Source organism: Bombina bombina, chromosome 5, assembly GCF_027579735.1.
Source record: "Bombina bombina isolate aBomBom1 chromosome 5, aBomBom1.pri, whole genome shotgun sequence".
NCBI classification, from domain to species: Eukaryota; Metazoa; Chordata; class Amphibia; order Anura; family Bombinatoridae; genus Bombina; species Bombina bombina.
In genome coordinates this window covers 928,814,068-928,835,011 of record NC_069503.1, presented here as the reverse complement: position 1 = coordinate 928,835,011, position 20,944 = coordinate 928,814,068, and positions in this window count along the sequence as shown.

Here is a 20,944-nt window from a genome sequence, read left to right as displayed (position 1 = left end):
ATAATACAAGAGGGCATGGTTCCGCCCCCAACTGGAGTCATTTGCTGTGACTGTAAGTGCATGTTATTTACTTGTTATTTGATAAGTTTAGTTTTCCATATGTGTTACATCTTGGAGCAAGAATTGTTACTACAACACAAGTCATAGGCAGCTGAAGAAACTATATATATACCACCCTTCGATGAATATGGTTAAATCGAGGATGCATGGCATGGAAGGGCACGGCTCCATCTCTAGTTAGAGCTAGTTATTATAAATGTGAATTATTGTTATTTGTTTGTTATTTAAAATGTTTAAAAACTGGATCCTTACCCAGACATGGAAATCGTATATCATTGCTGTCCTACCCTGCGGTAGTGGGGGAGGACATTATGCTCACTAACCATACTATGTGAAATTACTACTTTTGCACTTGCATTTTCCATATTGTGATGGATCTGGATAATAAATAAAGTTTTAAAAAAAATAATAATAATTCATGGAAACTAAAACTTTGCACGTATTTCTTTAATATTTAAACAACTTGTATAATTAAAAAAAAAACAATAAAAAATCACTTTAGCACAGTAGAAAACACGAAATTGCATCACTCTCACTCACAAAATAGCCAACCAGATGAAGCTATTGGTACAGAATATAATACTGTAGGCTTAAATTTCTCAGATTTATGTGGCCTCAATGATTTGATCTCTTTACAAGCAAGCACACTGAGAATAGAGAGAGAATAAAGCACTATTCTTATTTTTACTACTTCTCTACACCCCAAATCATATTTCTATCCAAAGCAGCAGAAGTGACTCTATAGAAATGTTCCAAAACTTGATAGAACAAGAATTAGTAGCACTACACACTAAAATAACAGATGATGGAACCCCACATAAACAAAAAGACAATTAAACCATAAGTGAGAGGAGAGCATTACAACAACTCAAGAACAATGAGGAGATAGTAGTCACCTCTGCTAACAAGGGAGGAGCGATAGTAATACTCAACACAACAGACTAGATGGAAGAAGTACTTTCACAATTATCCAACACTAGCACATATCTGAAACGAACATTTAATCCCACTGAAAAATTTAAAAGAGAACTTTACAATCTCTTAGATACAGCTAAGAAGGAGGGACTAATGTACTCGCTGCGTTCTATTTTTTTTCAACCATTCCCACCTTTTGCATAGTTCCTAAAATACACAAGACCATATTAGGCCTTTCTGGATTCTGGATAGGTGCCTTATAAAGGGTACTTGACCCTTGGTTAAATCGTTAATCACTTCCGGTTTAAAATCTTCCGGTTTAGCCATTTGTTATCAAATAGTATAATTTGGTAATTTTATGTTTACTTGTCCAACTGCTTTCATTAGGTTGTATTCACAGATAGTATTTTTAAAGAACAGTATTTCTAAGGTGCTCAGATACAAAATATATTAGCATTTTCTCCGAGTGTATCGTGACGTCACTTCCAGTTAGAGACGTGTTATGCGCATAGTATTTGCAATCAGAGTTAGTTTATAGATCATTTTGTGTATCCTGTTGTAATAAGAATGCTTACAACCACTTTGCTCTAATAATTATAAAGGGAATATGTCGGGAGAGAGACATTAATTACTCCCTTATGCTCCGTATATGACTAGTTCTGATTGGTTGTGACGTCACGGGTAGAACCGCCTTTGATTGGGCAGCAAATGGTCTTGTGTATAAACACATTCGTGTAAGCCAAGCTTATTGGCCCATTTGGGGGTGTTGTCAGTGTTTGATATGTTCATTGGAGTAGATGTAATGTTTACATCATAAGTGAATATCGGATGAATTCTGCAAAAATCTTTGGCTGCTGGGTCCAACTTGCCCTAGATAGTGTCTCAGGAAGAGCTGTTATCTTCTATAGTTAAGAGAACTGGAAAGGGAGGGATATTAAGTTGTTCTATTATATTATAATAGTGAATTGCATCAGATGTGTATATTAAAAAAATTTTTGTCAAACCATCAGACTATGGATGATCGATATAAATCAGATGCATCAACGTACTAATGTCATCTGGTCACGTGAACCAATAGAAACCTCATTTATAAATAAAAAATGCTTCAATAAAAATGCTTCAAAAAATGCTTCAATAAGGAATAAGGAATTAAAATGTGTCAGACCTTCCATACTAATATGAAACCGCTGTTTGTAAACCATACTCGTTAGAGTATACTTTTATAAGGACTCTATACTGTGTCAAGGACGTGTCATTTTAAAGTTGGAAAAAAGGAAGAGGACTGTATGAGGGAGAGGTGACCCTGGTATATTAGGTACTTAGGGGTTGATATTATAAACCTATCTATAACAAAAGGTTGATATGCTATGTCGTGTACAAAAATCTTACTGCTAACTGTATATATGATCCTATCATGAACCATAGTACCTTGTGTCATTGCAGTTGTGGATTAGGCAATATATGAAACTAGTTATACTGAAAAAATACCTTAGACGAAGACTAGTGGGTATAGATGTGCTAGTGTAGTTAGAGAAAACTATCTACTCCTTGGAGTGTTCATAGAGATATCAGTCTAATTATCTATCTAAATGTAGAGGGAATTCCACTATTAGTCATAGCCTAAAAAGACTTAGATGCTAATTTTTCTATTGAGCTGGCCATAGAGAACAGAGGGTATCAGAAAAGTGTGTATTATAAATAGTAGTAAATAAACTGATAATAATACTCCTCCAAGGGAGGATATTTTAAAATATCATACTTGTTTGACAAGACAGAGGTCCAAATGTTTGCCCTTTTAAGAGGTCATGTCCATTGTGGAATTGACTTTTTGGGTAAAAAGATGTTGTCTGGATCTTAAAGTAATTGTATGTGTGTTAGAACTTATTCTAACTAAAAAATGATTGAGAGTGGGAGATTGGTTGCATAGTGTAGTACAACCTGCGGTCAAATTGTTACCAGGGTACATACGGGATAGCACTCATCTTAAACAACAACTTAGTAACATAAAGTGGAAACAAGAATACAAATGGGTTACGATAGATGTATCATCACTCTATTCCAGCATACCCCAAACAGAAGGCTTAAAAGCCCTCAGATACATGCTACATCATTATACTTATCCCTACAGATTTTTTTACTTCCTAGCACAACTAACAAGTTTTCTATTAACACACAACTATTTTGTCTTTGAGGGAACATATTACCTCCAACAGTGCGGCAAAGCTAAAGGGGGAAAAATTGCCCCCTCCTATGCCAATATATACATGGGATACTTTGAATCACAGTATATCTTTGGAGATGGATTAGCTGAAAAAGAAAAAATAGTAATATATGGAAGATTAATTGATGATTTAATACTTATCTATGAAGACAGTGGTGATTCATCTATAGTAGACATGTCATTCACATACAATATCAGTGATACATCAGTAGAATATTTAGACCTCAGTCTAGCTCATGATCAAGAGTATAACATAATCACTAGTATTTATAGAAAACCATTATCAAGAAACACAATTCTAAGAGCAGACTCCTGTCATGCCCCACACATGAGAAAAGGCATCCCTAAGGGCCAATACCTTTGAATACGTTGAAATTGTACCTTTCTAGCAATGTACAGAAAACAAGCTGAAGAACTATCACTGAGATTAATAGCAAGATGATACAACAAACATACACTCAATAGTATTAAAGAAGTAGCAAAATTTGACAGATACAAATTGCTAACAAAAAGAAATAACAGTAATCCAAAAAACAAAGTTGCCACCAACACTGGGTTTGAGGAGATGTATTTTACAACTAAGTATAGTAATCAATTCTATACCATCTCAAACATCATCAAAAAATAACTCCCAGTCCTAAATGGTGATGCTGTCCTAAAAAATAGACTGGAAAATGGCATTAAATGTATAGCTAAGAGAGCATCCAATATAGGAGACACAGTCACGAAAAAATTCAGCAAAAGAGATAACCCCCTAACTAATTGGCTCGAGACCAACAGGTTGTGGGAATAAGTCGCCAAAAGAAGTTGTAAAAAGTAGCAAGTTGCTTAAAAATAAGTGTTTATTAAGCACAAACAAAGTACAGCAATGCATTTCTCAGTATCCAAACTGTTTCATCAGGCTTTTTACAACTTCTTTTGGCGACTTATTCCCACAACCTGTTGGTTTGGAGCAGAGAGGTGGAACCTAATGGTAATACACACACCAACCTACTGCGAATGAAGAGGGACCATAAAGACCTGTGTTTCCTGATCAAAGAGGAACGTTTTACCAGGCAACTCTGAGGATCTGGTCTGCTCAGCTTCCACTACGTATTAGTGCTTCACCAAATGTGAGTGTATTATATCCATCATACCGTATAAGATATACTCCACAGAATTACGCTATGTGGCTTCTTCTCTACTCTTTTCTAGAATAACTCAGAAGTGGATGACCTTATACCTCAAGGAGAGCTGCCTATCAGTGTGACATTCATATGAATTTGATTGGACTATCTATATGGGGTGTAGTTCGTATGCATTTTAGCACACATATTGTATTATTATCATCTATATAGACTGTGATGGTTGATTTAGGTGTCTAATTTGGCATTTTATATAGACACCATTCTTCCAGTTGGTCTATATTTTTTGTGATAGCGCCCCTATCTACACCTTGATAATGCTTTATCAAGTTGTTTTGTAACATAATGTATATTAGGTGCAATAAGACAACCATGCCAAAAGGAGCAAAGAAAATGTGAAATTATAATGGCTCGAACAATGTAGACTTTTTGTATTAAAAAAAGTAATTATTATTATTATTATTATTATTATTATCGGTTATTTGTAGAGCAGATTCTGCAGCGCTATAAACATAGGTGGAATACAAGGAAACATTTATAGGGATCAGACAGGTAAAGGGCATAATTTACATTATGTTAATATATTATCAGGAACTATAAAGTGTTTAAAAATGTGAGATCGTTGTGTGGTCACTATTTTTTTTACCTTCACGGATGTATAGTTGTGCTACTATACCTGTGTCTAGAATGTCAGAACTTAAAAAATTGTCAGTTTTTGGGAGCAAGCCACCTTGCTGATTACGATTGTCTATTCTTTACTTCTACGTTATAATAAAAATTATACTGAGCTGTTTCCTCACTTTTTTAACTGTATTAAACTGTAGAGCAGCTGCTTGTATAAGCCCACAGGACATCCAACTCTCAAGCCAAGCTAAAAAGGAAAAAATGTTTTTTTGGCCTAGAGGGATTGAATGCTGCTTTGTGTGTGATGACAGGATTTAAGGGATTGTGTTCTGTAACATTTTCTTTCCTTTAATATGTTCCCAATTTTACCTGCTCGAGTGTATGGTACTTGTTTAAAGATACCTCCTTTTCCTTTATTTTGTCCTTTGAAATTGCTGCTTTTCCTAATGAAATTTCCACCTGCGCTAAAAAATCAGAACTGGGGTACTGATCACAGAAAACATATGTAAACAAGAGACATCAGAACACATATTTCTACGGTGGGAGGTGGGAGAGGGAGTCCAGCCCAGTTCCTGAGTCAATTGTAAATACAATTAAATCTTATCTACTGCTTGCCTGAGTGCACTGTCCCTTTAATCACTAATCTGTGTTATGCCAAGAATTGGAAGATCTCTGTGTATATCTGTCAAAATAATCATATATTGGCCTCACAATAAACTATCGCCTATATTACAAGTTTTGCATTAACAGGGATGCGGTGCTAACGAGCAATTTATGCTCACCACTCACTTACAGACAGCGTTGGTATTGCGGGTTTTTACAAACCCGGCGTTAACCGCAAAAAAGTGAGCGTAGAGCCAAATTTTGCTCCACATCTCACCTCAATACCAGCGCTGCTTATGTTAGCGGTGAGCTGGTAAAACATGCTCATGCACGATTTCCCCATAGGAATTAATGGGGGAGAGCCGGCTGAAAAAAAACCTAACACCTGCAAAAAATAAGCGTTTAGCTCCTAACGCAGCTCCATTGATTCCTATGGGGAAATAAAAGTTATGTCTACACCTAACACCCTAACATGAACCCGAGTCTAAACACCCGTAATCTTACACTTATTAACCCCTAATCTGCCGCCCCCGACATCGCCGACACCTACATTATATTATTAACCCCTAATCTGCCGCTCCGGACACCCTCGCCACCTACATTATACTTATGAACCCCTAATCTGCTGCCCCCAACATCGCCGACACCTACATTATATTTATTAACCCCTAATCTGCCACCCCCAATGTCGCTGCAACCTAACTACATTTATTAACCACTAATCTGCTGCCCCCAACATCGCCACCACTATAATAAAGTTATTAACCCCTAAACCTAAGTCTAACCCTAACCCCCCGTAACTTAAATATAATTTAAATCTAAATAAAATTACTGCAATTAACTAAATAATTCCTATTTAAACCTAAATACTTACCTATAAAATAAACCCTAAGATAGCTACAATTTTATTTTTATTTTATTTTACAGGCAACTTTGTATTTATTTTAACTAGGTACAATAGTTATTAAATAGTTATTAACTATTTAATAACTACCTAGTTAAAATAAAGACAAATTTACCTGTAAAATAAAACCTAACCTAAGTTACAAATACACCTAACACTACACTACAATTAAATTAATTACCTAAATTAAATACAATTAATTACAATTAAATAAAATTATCTAAAGTACAAAAAACAAACACTAAATTACAGAAAATAATAAAGAAATTACAAGATTTTTAAACTAATTACACCTAATCTAATCCCCCTAACAAAATATAAAAGCCCACCCCCAAAAATAAAAAAGCCCTACCCTACACTAAATTACCAATAGCCCTTAAAAGGGCCTTTTGTGGGGCATTGCCCCAAAGTAATCAGCTCTTTTACCTGAAAAATAAATTACAATTCCCCCCCCAAAATTAAAACCCACCACCCACACAACCAACCCTACTCTAAAACCCACCCAATTCCCCCTTAAAAAAAACCTAACACTAACCTCCTGAAGATCACCTTACCCGAAGTCCTCAACAAAGCTGGGAGAAGTCTTCATCTAAGCTGGGCGAAGTGGTCCTCCAGACGGGCAGAAGTCTTCATCCAGACGGCATCTTCTATCTTCATCCATCCGACGCGTAGCGGGTCCATCTTCAAGACATCCGATGTGTTTGTTTTTTTTTGTACTTTAGATAATTTTATTTAATTGTAATTAATTGTATTTATTTTAGGTAATTAATTTAATTGTAGTGTAGTGTTAGGTGTAATTGTAACTTAGGTTAGGTTTTATTTTACAGGTAAATCTTTCTTTATTTTAACTAGGTAGTTATTAAATAGTTAATAACTATTTAATAACTATTGTACCTAGTTAAAATAAATACAAAGTTGCCTGTAAAATAAAAATAAACCCTAAGCTAGCTACAATGTAACTATTAGTTATATTGTAGCTATCTTAGGGTTTATTTTATAGGTAAGTATTTAGTTTTAAATAGGAATTATTTAGTTAATTGTAGTAATTTTATTTAGATTTATTTAAATTATATTTAAGTTAGGTGGGGTTAGGGTTAGACTTAGGTTTAGGGGTTAATAACTTTATTATAGTGGCGGTGACGTTGGGGGCGGCAGATTAGGGGTTAATAAATGTAGGTAGGTGGCGGCGATGTTAGGCCCAGCAGATTAGGGATTAATAATATTTAAATAGTGTTTGAGATGTGGGAGTGCGGCGGTTTAGGGGTTAATATATTTATTATAGTGGCGGCGATGTCCGGTTCGGCAGATTAGGGGTTAAACAATTTATTTTAGTGTTTGCGATGTGGGGGGGTTTAGGGGTTAATAGGTAGTTTATGGGTGTTAGTGTACTTTTTAGCACTTTAGTTAAGAGTTTTATGCTACGGCGTTGTAGTGTAAAACTCTTAACTACTGACTTTTAAATGTGGTACCAGTCTTGACAGGAGACGGTCTACCGCTCACTTTTTGTCAGACTCATAATACCGGCGCTATGCAAGTCCCATTGAAAATATAGGATACGCAATTGACTTAAGTGGATTTGCGGTATTTCCGAGTCTAGCCAAAAAAGTGAGCGATACACCTTTACCTGCAAGACTCGTAATACCAGTGGGCATTAAAAAGCAGCATTGGGACTGGCCAACGCTGCTTTTTAAGCCTAACGCAACTCGTAATCTATAATCTAGCCGTATATGTGGTAAATATAATATCAAAAGATGAACAATGTTGGGGCTTAGGGCAGAACAAAGTCATAATATGGCACTTGTGTAAAAAGGTTAAAGCATGCATTTGTACCCCATATATAGGGTTGCCATATTGCTGCTTTAAGAGAGGACACATAAAAAATACATATTTTAGGCGCTGTATTTTTCATATGTGTTCCCCCTTAAAGCGGTAATAATGCAACCCTACTCATATAGAAAACATAGGTGTCCATTCATGGTGCAGCTTCTTTAGTTCACCTATGTCTTTCAACGAAGAAAGCTTTCTAAGGTTTCAGTCTCACCAAAAGGGATATTACAGCCCCATAATATCAGGTCATTTTCCTTTGTATAAAAGATTTGTACAGCTGACCCCAGATCAACATTTCAGCCTGTGTGGTCTTCGTCAGTGGAGGTGCAGCTTTTTCTCACAAGATACAGTGAGCCATGTGTATACTAAAGCTGTACATCATGTGCCTTCAGTTAAGTAATAAAGATACATTAGATTCAAATAGTAACAGAATTGCAACTTAATTATTGGTAAGAGGTACATGGTTCTTGGTCTGGACAAAAAGGTTCAAAGCAAAGGGGTTTTAGATGTAGTGATGAGTATTGTTAAAGTGTATTCAGATCAACTCACTCAAACACTTTCCAAAGCTTCTTTAACAGGATATTAAACCCCACAAACTTATTTAATGCTTATGAATCAGCAATATTTAGACAAGTTTAAAAATATTTATTGCATGCAAAAACTTTTTCTTTTATTTTAAAACTAACACACAGTACATATTTGTGCAGAGCTTTCCAATGGGATAAAAGCTCACTAGCTGATAACTGTCCTACAGTTCTATTCACATGGATACAAATAAAAGAAAAAAACATTCATTTTCCAGAATAGGAGCATACATGTTAAAAAAAAACCTGTAATATATTTTAAAATGCCCTCTTTAAGTTGCAAAACAAATACATAGATAAACAAATTCCCTCTAAGCAAATATATAGCCTTAAACTGAAATTTTTGAGGTATAAAAATTCAAGAGCAGTGAAATAGTGCTTCAGCATTTTAAGTGCAGTATCACTGGCAGGCAAATATTGTTTTGACAGCAGTCTGGCATGGCAAAATGTATTTAAGGGCATCTTATATTCTGAATATGTGGCATAGTTCTGCAGTAGATTTTTCTTTAGCTTCTGCAAAACTGATGCACTGACTTCCATGCCCTAAGGCACATGGAAACCACTCCATGTATTGCTGAGATGTTTATTAGCATTCCACATTGTCTCTTGCTTAAAGGGCTTTTTTGACTTTTGACTATAAAAACAAAAATAGAAAGTATCAATGGGCAGTAGAAAATGAGTGACAACTTGGATCTCCATTCTTTTCAGTTCTTTATTACAAGACTTTCATTCACTAAAAAGACATGAAATAAAGTAGTATATGAAAACATTGCAATTTTTTATGGGACATTATATGAGGAAATTTACAAAAGGCAACTTATATATTAACATATATATATAACAGTAAACAAAACAGTTCCACATAAAGTAATATGGCATTTATAACAGTCTCTAACAGTATATTCATTGGATTTAGAACTTTTTAGAGTAGACTAAACTCAAAATGACCCCCTCCACATAAACCATGTTTCATTATTGAATTTTCTTGCTTTTGCTATAAATACCTTGAAAAAAAAGTATGTCAATTACAATCCTCCAAATGAAATGTTATTTACTTTTTCTAATGAACTTGCAATTAACCCTCACTGTCACCATGCAGTCTCTTAAAGGGACATGAAAGTCAAAATTAAACTTCCATGGTTTACAAAGCAAATGCAATTTAAGAGACATTTCAATTTACTTTTATTATCAAATTGACTTTATTCTCTTTGTAGTATTTATTTAAAAAAAAAAAAAAATATCTACCTAGACAAGTTCATGAGCGTAATGCACTAATGGGACCTAGCTGGTGATTGGTGGCCACATATGCCTCTTGTCATTGGCTCACCAGATGTGTTCAGCTAGGTCCTAGTAGAGCAGTGTTTCTCAACTCCAGTCCTCACAACCCTTAACATGCCAGACATTTCTTATATATCAACTGGGTTAACACACAGGGGTTGCTAACAATCATTTAGTAAAGCTTATCAAATTATTTAACAACATCATAGGCTTTTATAGTGATTTTTTAGAAGATTAATTAGTTAAAAGATTGTGATTCATTAGATGAAAGATTGTGATCAACCCCATAATTATATAAAAGCAACAGTTCTATAATAACATATTAGATTATTTTAGTTACACTTTTATGTTCCTTTAACTCTACAAATGGTGGGTTCTCCAAGTTCTGAGACTCCACAAGCCTAACCCTGTAACATTGCTGCTATAATACATACTTTTTTCCAAATGATGAATTACATATAATAAACATTTAATTAATATAATTAATTAACAATAAGTTAAAAATCAAATATATTACTTACACATCAGGGACATATATAAAGGCTAGACATCTAATGACCACATACATTCACACTGCATATAGATGGCGGTAAATAATATATCTTTAACCTCTTAAGGATATATGACAGAATTTTTCCATCATAAAACAATTGAGCAAACTGAAAGCTGTGTCCTTAAAGGGTTAATTCATACAATATTCATATATTTTTGTAAATAACGCCAAAATAACCAGAGTACTTCATAAGTAGCGACCCCTTTTTACTGCACTAACAATGCATTTAAAAAAAGACACGTTTTTGAGAGTTTCCTTTATTTCTCAGGTATGAAGCAATAGCGATCAATATTGTGGAATTTATATTGTAGGAAACTTTCAAAAGCTTGACTTTTTGATGTATTGTTAGTCCAATAAAAGTTATCACTACTTGCTACAAAGCACTTGCTAGTTTGGCATCTGATTTACTGGACACAGCTACACCAATTAACAGTGACTAACCAATATTTAAATATTTTAAAATGAAAACAAAGTGTATGGACCTTGCCTCTTGTAAATAATAGTGAGTTTAAGAGAAATCCCATTAACTAGTGTATTTAGAAAAGTGGCACAACATTAGGAAATAGTTTTCCTTAGCAATCAGATTCATTCCCATTTATCCTTTTATTACTTTTCAACCAGTGAATTATGCCTGGAGTGTTTGTCTGCAAACACAGATGCTACAATTCCAAAGTTATAAAAATCCAATTTATACAGGGTCTGCAATAACAGCCAACGACTTGTTAAATGTGTAATAAAACTATCTAGGGATTTTAGTAGCTGCAGCTTCTGCAATACACATTAATAATGTCCTTTTAATGGATGGGAAAAATGGAGAAAGAGGCAAGCAATGTATTGGATATATATATACACCACAGAACACAAGTAAGTTCACATTTAAAACATTACATCATATCTTATTTGATTGATAGCATTAGTATAAGACGTGAACATACGATGCATTCCAGTTACGAACAAAAGAGGATGTTCAGTAAACATTGGATCACACCACTCTATGTAATGTTAAAGAAATGGAGATGTCCCTCTGTTGAAACTTCAATAAAGCTTTGATATTTAAAATTAAGTTGCCCTAAGGTTGCTGCATTGTTATGCAAAATTCCATTTGTAAGGTTTTTTTTTCTGAATAAAAAGGTCTGGATGTGGCTGTGAAAACAAGGGATGAATTGGCTATTTGAAGTGTATGCTTTTTGCAAGTAAATTTGTTTAGTGTTCTTTTTGCAGTCAAGGGTTTAACAACAAGCATTTGCAGAATACAGGTAATATATTTCATGGTCTTTCATGCATTATAGAACTGGAGTCACAGCTTAAAGGGACACGAAACTCAACATTTTTCTTTTATGATTCAGATAGCGAATATCATTTTAAACAATATTACAATTTACTTCTGTTTTCTAATTTGCTTCATGCTTTAGATATCCTTTGTTGAATAAATAGAAATGCGCATGGGTGAGCCAATCACACGAGGCATCTATGTGCAGCCAGCCACTAATCAGCAGCTACTGAGACTATCTAGATATGCTTTTCAACCAAGGATATCAAGAGAATGAAGCAAGTTAGATAACAGTTGTAAATTGGAAAGTTGTTTATAATTGTATTCTCTATCTGAATCATGAAAAAAAAATGTTGGGTTTCATGTCTCTTTGAAGGCACATGCAGGGCAAAATTAAACTCTCTTGATATAAATATACAGTATATAATGTTAAGAGACTTTGTAGTTTACTTCTGTATTCAAATTTACTTTGTACTCTTGGTATCTTTTGTTAAAAAGCATACCTAGGTAGGGTCAGGTGTCACAATGCACTACTGGGAGCTTCTTGGTGACTTGCGGTTGGCTCACCAGATGTGTTCAGCTAGCTCCCGTGGTTTATCTCTGGCCTGGAGCTGACCTAAACTGTGTTTAAACCCTTTCCAGGTAGTTATGCACAATCAATTGTGCAGCAATAAATGGTGTAAAACACTAGAACATTTCCTTTAGCACATTTATGTTCCTTTAAAGGGAAACTGTGTAAAAATAATATGCTCTACTTCATTAGAACTTTACCCATGCGTTTAACCCCATATAACATATACATTCCAAAGTCATGTTTTAATATATACACACACACACACACACACTCTCTTTCTCATAAATTTTAACCCCTTAACTACTAGAAAGAATACTGCAGCAGTTGTGAATTTTATGATTGCTGTACATACACTCACACACATATTTATTAATATTATTTTTTTCTTGTTTAATAGTGTCTGTGTTGTTTCATTGTGCTGTGGCTGTTCTACTTAGAGGGGGATTAACTGAAGTCTAGCAATTATTAGGACAAGCTTACACCTACTCAGGATATGTTATTTGTTTAGTGATCTTTGCCTCTAGCATTGACCTAAGGTGATAGATGCCAGCTATTGAATGTCAAATGCCTACAGTGCAAGCTGGAAAAATAAAAGCAAGAGGGGTCTAATAACATAACATCTTTACAATGGGGTGGGGGTTGTAATTCTGCTTGTGAGGACCATAAATAACTCTTATAATATATGTAAGTGCACAGAGATCGCTTTATCCAATGCAGAATTCCTATACTTGTAATGAACAATTACAAAGAAAACAGAATTATAAAAGTAGCATTTTATTTATCAGCAGCTAAAGTTTAATTGTGAATAAAGTTTCTTTTTATTCATTTTTTTTTTATAAAAATGTGTTTGTGAAATTTGACAGTTTGTAGCTTTTACAAATGACGACAATCATGGGACATGAAAAATTGTATTAGCTATCTGAAGTATGAAAGAAAAAAAATTGGGGTTCATGTCCCTTTAAAGGGACACGGAACCCAATTTTTTTCTTTTGGGATTCAGATAGAGCATGACATTTTAAGCAACTTTCTAATTTACTCCTATTATAACATTTTCTTCATTCTCTTGGTATCTTTATTTGAAATGCAAGAATGTAAGTTTAGATGCCGGCCCATTTATGGTGAACAACCTGGGTTGTCCTTGCTGATTGGTGGATACATTCATCCACCAATAAAAAAGTGCTGTCCAGAGTTCTGAACCCAAAACAGCTTAGATGCCTTCTTTCTCAAATAAAGATAGCAAGAGAACGAAGAAAATTTAATAATAGGAGTAAATTAGAAAGTTGCTTAAACTTGCATGCTCTTTCTGAATCACAAAATAAAAAAATTGGGTTCAGTGTCCCTTTAATGTAGAAAACAGTGCTGTGTTTAAAAAAAATCCCATTGACTTACACCTGGGATATTTAGATGATACTACAGCTGACATGATTGAATGCATTTTCACAAAACTTAGCATGTGCATAGATTTTGACTTCAATTAATGACCTTTTGTAGTTTGAAGTTTATAACTTTTATTATTTTTAAGCTATTACATTTAAATTCACTTTGTTTTGCAGCAAACCATAGTAAAGGTTGTACAGTTATGTCACAACCTGACATTCTCATTAGAGAGCTTCTTCTCCAGAACATGATCAATCTACCTGCAGTGCTGGTATCTGTCAGCAGGGGAAGTCTATTTCTATGTTCACTTCTCCAAGAATACTAAGGGCTAGATTTATCAAAGCCATTCTCCTAAAATATTGTCCAAAATAACGCATACAAACGGATCCTCATATTTATCACAGCACTCTGCGCCTATAATTGCGCAAATCTGAAAGAAACTTCTTCGCACTCCACTTGCATTCGCCTAGGCGCACAGGCGCGCTCCCGAGTGCACCAATATACATTAGTAATAGGCGTAATTTAACAGCCCGACCTACAAATACGCCCAGTTGCTTATTCATCATTGCTTTGCGCCGATAAATCCGGCTGTAATTGCGTGTTGTATATTTCGCCATACAGACTGAGTCGAACACCATTATAATACATGCTTTTACATCTTGTGATGCAGTACTTTACTCTTTTAACTAATTTTTCAAAAGTTCAGCACAAAGAAGATACTGTTATTCCCAGTAATTTGCGCTTCCACAGGCGCATATGGTACCAAAAGTTTTATATAGATGTATCGATATATTGATATAATTTATTTTTGTTTCAACATATGGCATAAACAGCACAGAAACATTATATAATATAAATATTAGCTAAATAGTTACCTAAAAGACGTTTTTTTAATAATCAAAACATGGCGGCGCAAATATTTATAGGGATGTACTGTGACAAATAGGGAGTAAATGCTTTTTCCGACAGGCGCAATTTATCATTATTACGCCCCAGCTCGCCTGCGCAAATTTACGTCTATTTTTTTGATAAATTTAGGCGCACATGTGCGCCTCTACGGAGGCGAGCTGCGGTGCAGTTACAGGCGAAGAACATACAGAGTTCGCCTAGCCTTTGATAAATCTAGCCCTAAGGGTAAGGATCAATTCTCAAATATGTTACAGCCTGGAGAGAAATAAGAATGACTTCCCAAGGGCAGAACTCACTTAAATGGACAGTCAAGTCAAAATAATACTTTCATGATTCAGATAGAGCATGCCATTTTAAACAACTTTCCAATTTACTTTTATCATCATATTTGTTCTTTGATGAAAGCTAAACCTAGGTAGGTTAGTTAGACAGTGCTTGTTCATGTGTGCCATATAGATAACATTGTGCTCACTCCCATGGAGTTTTTGCACTGGTTGGCTAAAATACAAGTCTGTCAAAAGAACTGAGATAAGGGGGCAGTCTGCAGAGGCTTATATACAAGGTAATCACAGAGGTAAAAAAGATATTAATATAAGAGTGTTGGTTATGCAAAACTTTGGAATGGGTAAAAAAGGTATTATCTATCTTTTTAAACAATACAAACATTCAAGTAGACTGTCCCTTTAATTCTCTAAAAATGGCAGACAATGGAAGTCACATATAAAGTAATGAAGCTTTTTGGGATACATATTCTCACTAGGAAGAGTGAGATTAACAGGAGTGCAACTGACACTGAAAAACATTCTTATTTTGCAGCAAATACAAATGAAACAGAAATGTTTTCACTATAGTTGAATTTACATGTAGTTCTAGTTTAGTATACATTACTTTTCTGCCAGTTAAACAAGTGTATTGTAAACATTGAACAAATTCACCTGCATACATCAGATGAGATGAATCAGTGAGAGATTCTAAGATAATTGTGATAGAGCCTGATTTGTTAAATTTACATAGAAACATTCAAAGTGCAATAAGAATTAGCAAAATCACAATCCTAAATACACTGCTGTTTACAAAACTTAAATGCATTAAATACAAAATATGACGTGCAAAGCTTAACTATAATAGCATTTTAAGAAAAAATGATGTATAAAGTAAATTAAATTACAAAGCACTAAGTGTAAATACACCAAACCTGTCACGTACTGGGCTTGTCTCTGCTTCACATCCAGAAATGCACCCTTGGGGACGCCATTTTGAAAAGGCTCCCTTGCATTAAAGATTCAGTGTACGACGGTGACCATATGAAGAGGACGCTCTATGCCGGATGCTCTTTTAAGGGCAATGCCCATACAAATGCCCTTTTCAGGGCAATGGGTAACTTAGGTTTTTGTTATAGTTAGGTATTTTATTTTGGGGGGTTGGTTGGGTGGTGGGTTTTACTGTTAGGGGATCTTTGTATTTTTTTTTTACAGGTAATAGAGCTGCACTTTTAAGGGCTAGTGACAGTTTATTGTAGGCTAGGTTTTTTTATTTTGGGGGGCTTTTTAACTTTTATAGGGCTATTCGATTAGGTGTAATTGTTTTTATTTTGGATAATTTCGTTTGTTCTTTTTTGTAATTTAGTATTTATTTTTTGTAATTTAGTATTTTTTATTTTTTTGTAATTTTAGACTTTATTTTTTTTTGTTGTGTTAGGTTTTTTAATGTGTAATTTAATTTATTTAATTGGTAGTTATTTTAATTTTTGTATAATAGTTATGTTAGGTTAATTGTAAGTTTAAACTTATTTTTTTTATTTTCACAGGTAAGTTTTTATTTATTTCAAGATAGGGATATTGCAATTTTAATTTAAAGTTATGGGGTTGTTAGGTTTAGGGGTTAATAGTTTTATTTACATTTTTGCAATGTGGGGGGCTGGGGGTTTATGGGTTAATAGCTTTATTTACTGGTGGTAATGTGGGAGCCCAGAGGTTTAGGGGTTAATAACTTTTTTTAGTGGTGGCGATGTCGGGGAGCGGCAAAATAGGGGTTAATATCTTTATTATAGTGTCAGCGATGTTGGGCTGTGGGGGAATAGGGGTTAATAACATTTTTATAGTGGCGGCGATGTTGGGGAGCGGCGGAATAGGGGTTAATAACTTTTATTAGTGGCGGCGATGTTGGGAGCGGCAAATTAGGGGTTAATAACTTTATTTCGGTGTCGGCGATGTCGGTGGGCGGCATATTAGGGGTGTTTAGACTTGGGGTTTATGTTAGGGTGTTAGATTTAAACTTTACTTTTTTTCCCCATAGACATCAATGGGGTTGCGTTACAGAGCTTTTCATTCCGCGCTTCAGGTGTTAGTTTTTTTTCTAACACTCTCTCCCCATTGATGTCTACGGGGAAAGCGTGCATAAGCACGTCAAAGCAGCCCTTGGATTTTGTGCAGTATGGAGCTTATCGCCACCATATCGCATGCACAAGGAGGCTTTTTAGAAACTTGTAAATGCAGCGCTTTGGAGGGTGAAATAACGCAACTTGTTGCCTTAGTTTCGCACCCTCTATAGCCCAACACTCGTAATCTAGGCAACTGTGTGCAGTGCAGTACTCCCACCGCAGAGGGCTCTGGGACATTAGTCACATGGGTTACAGTATGTTTTTTTCCTGCAGTTTTCTTTGTCTGTGGTTTTCCGTTACACTGAAGCTTAGCAGTGTGTAGTGAGGTGTCAGGTAAGGGAATGCTGTGATATGTGATATATTATGCCACGGAGGATAGGAGACAAGGGGTGAGGAAGCCAGGCATCTCAATAGTGTTGCACAGTTTGTAACGTGTAATTTCCCCATGTATTTGCTTAGCAGGGGTTTAACACATCAGACTTTTCATGTGCTAGGAATGGAATTCACAGAACATACAAAAAAAAAAGGCATTTCTGGGTCTATGAATCTATTGCCCACAATCACTTCTGCAGGAAAGATAAAAACGTGAATAGGTAACTCATTAAAGGCCACCTACTTATAAAACTTTCAATAGTGTCTTAGCAAAAGTAAAACATAAAGACAAATCCTCAACATATCTGCATTTATTGTTCTTAACAGCCCCAAGACAACAGTGAGCAGGTTAAACATAATATGATATTAATTTCATGCTGTGTAACATCTATATAAACTAGGGTATTTTATGGTTTCCTTCTATATAGATGCTGAAGGATTAATAATTTAACCTTTGCTTGCTTATTTTGGCACTTGCTGTAAAGGTATTCTTCCTATGCTAATTATGTGCTTGAGAGTAAGGGAGGTGATGAATAGATAGATGCTTTAACCTGCATTTAAAGGGACAGTCAACCCAAAAAATACTGTTATTTAGATTAGTTAATTAACAATCTTTACATCAAACTCTAGCCCAATTTTCATCTAAATAAACTTTGGCAGAAAATACACTTACTAGATCTCATCTGGCCATTTTGAAATGGCCACCGGACTCCTCCTTCTCTGACGTCTCCCAAAAGCTTGAACTGCAGCACTAGTACGGGATCTTCTCGTCCCTGCACGCTCCTTTAATTCAGTTCATTGAGACACTCAAAGCTAAATCAGCTCTATTCCAAAAGAAAGTATAAAGGCAAAGCCCAGGGAAATCCATATGAAATATAGATGCCTGCTATTCAAGTCATGTAAAACAGCATAAATAACACACACACGTTGTCACCATATACTGTACACCACACTTTGAATTATGTCCAAGTTCCCTTAGGAAAAAAGCTGATAATAATAGGGGAAAAGACTGCCAACATTCTGCCCTTATTGCTGTCCTAATTATCCAATGCCAGATTTCTGAAACCCATAATCCATATCAATCAGGTGAGAAGAAAGCGCCTTTTCAGGGAGCTTCAGCACGCGAGCCGAACACAGGAGACTAAGGGGACTGCTGTCAATCTCACTCTTTAGCAAGCGGTTCACCCGCGATCTCTGCTGTTGCACAATTTGGTTCTTTGTCTCACAGCGGTATGGTACAATATTGTAGACCATTGAGGGGCCGGCCGTACCCCCTAATAGAAATAATGCAGCGTTGTTACATTGGTACCAAGTATCAAAACGGCCAGATGAGATCTAGTAAGTGTATTTTCTGCCAAAGTTTATTTAGATGAAAACTGGGCTAGAGTTTGATGTAAAGATTGTTAATTAACTAATCTAAATAAATAACAGTAATTTTTGGGTTGACTGTCCCTTTAAGGACTATAGCAGTAATAAACATATACACTAATATATTAGAGCAATATTCTTATTGCACTATTACTTGCATATAACCATGTGTATAACCCATGCAAAGAGATTAAAAACCTAATTAAAGTCAGTGCCAGAGCAGTAATGCACCACTGACAAAAGACAAATGTGTGTAGCCACCAGTCTCCAGCTAGCTCCCAGTAGTGCATTTCTGCTGCTGAAGATTGGTAAATATACTTTTTAACAAAGTTACCCAAGAGAACAAAGTATAAGTGGATTTATAAATCTTGTTCTCTGTCTGAATCATGAAGTTTTAATTTAATCTTTCCTGCCCCTTTATGTAATAAGTATGGGGGGTCTATCTGAGTGGGCGGAGCTATGCTAACCATAAATGAGCTTGGCTCTGCAGCAAAGTGTACCCGGATGTTTTTTTTCAAATGTTGGCAACTATGCTGTTGAAACAAACTGATCAACTGAGGCCTTTTGGAAAGCAGGAGCAATGAGCCAACTTGGTAAATCATTATACTTGCACATTTAAGAGGGACATCTAATAAAGGAAGACAGAGTCACAACACCTTTTATCTGTATAAACATAGAGGCAATTTACATGTAATCACATCTCCCAATAATATCTAAGGGGACAAATTGCCTATAACCAACTAAAACTAATCTACATTTGAATCATATTATGCAATAAGAATAATAGTTGACATACGTCTATTTTCATGAAGACTATCAAAAGCTGGAAAACATTTATGACAGAATGAAGTAAAGGGATATGAATTACATCAAGTAGAGATTACTCAAGTATGGGGTTAATTAAGAATAGAGGTGCTAATAGGTTAACTCTGTAGTACATAGAGTGACCCATACCTATTACTTCACCCCACCTATTCATATGATCGTTAAACTATAAGTTGTAATTTAATAGGAATAAAGTATTCAGCTATCAAAACTTTCAGCACTTTGTTAACAAACCAGCTAATGATAGAATATACAGTTTTTGGAGGGGTTAAACGAGCACCTCATTATAGCATTTTTAAATAGCAGATAATACAGTAAAATTAAACAGAAAACCTTCTAAAATGAGTAAGATCCTGATGATAAAAGACTCTCCTGCTTGGAGAGAAATTATAATGCAGACTTCACAAGGGCTGAACCCACTTACTACAATAAGAAAAAGGGCAGAATCTGGAAGTCCCAGAGAGATGAGGAATGCCTCCCATAAAGCTCTCTGCTCAGATGAGATGATATTAAATGATACTCTAGCAGTGGAGATCTCTCTCAAGATTCTAGATAGGCAAATTATGCAATACTTCTCTAAGGCCTAGATTTAGAGTTGGGCGGTAGCCGTCAAAACCAGCGTTAGAGGCTCCTAACGCTGGTTTTTACCGCCCTCTGGTATTTGGAGTCAGTCATTAAAGCTAAAGTCTAACGCTCACTTTTCAGCCGCGACTTTTCCATACCGCAGATCCCCTCACGTTAATTGCGTATCCTATCTTTTCAATGGGATCTTTCTAACGCCGGTATTTAGAGTCTTGGCTGAAGTGAGCGTTAGAAATCTAACGACAAAACTCCAGCCGCAGAAAAAAGTCAGTAGTTAAGAGCTTTCTGGGCTAACGCCGGTTTATAAAGCTCTTAACTACTGTGCTATAAAGTACACTAACACCCATAAACTACCTATGTACCCCTAAACCGAGGTCCCCCCACATCGCCGCCACTCTATTAAATTTTTTTAACCCCTAATCTGCCGACCGCCACCTATGTTATACTTATGTACCCCTAATCTGCTGCCCCTAACACCGCCGACCCCTATATTATATTTATTAACCCCTAACCTGCCCCCCACAACGTCGCCGCCAGCTACCTACAATAATTAACCCCTAATCTGCCGACCGCAAAGCGCCGCTACCTACGTTA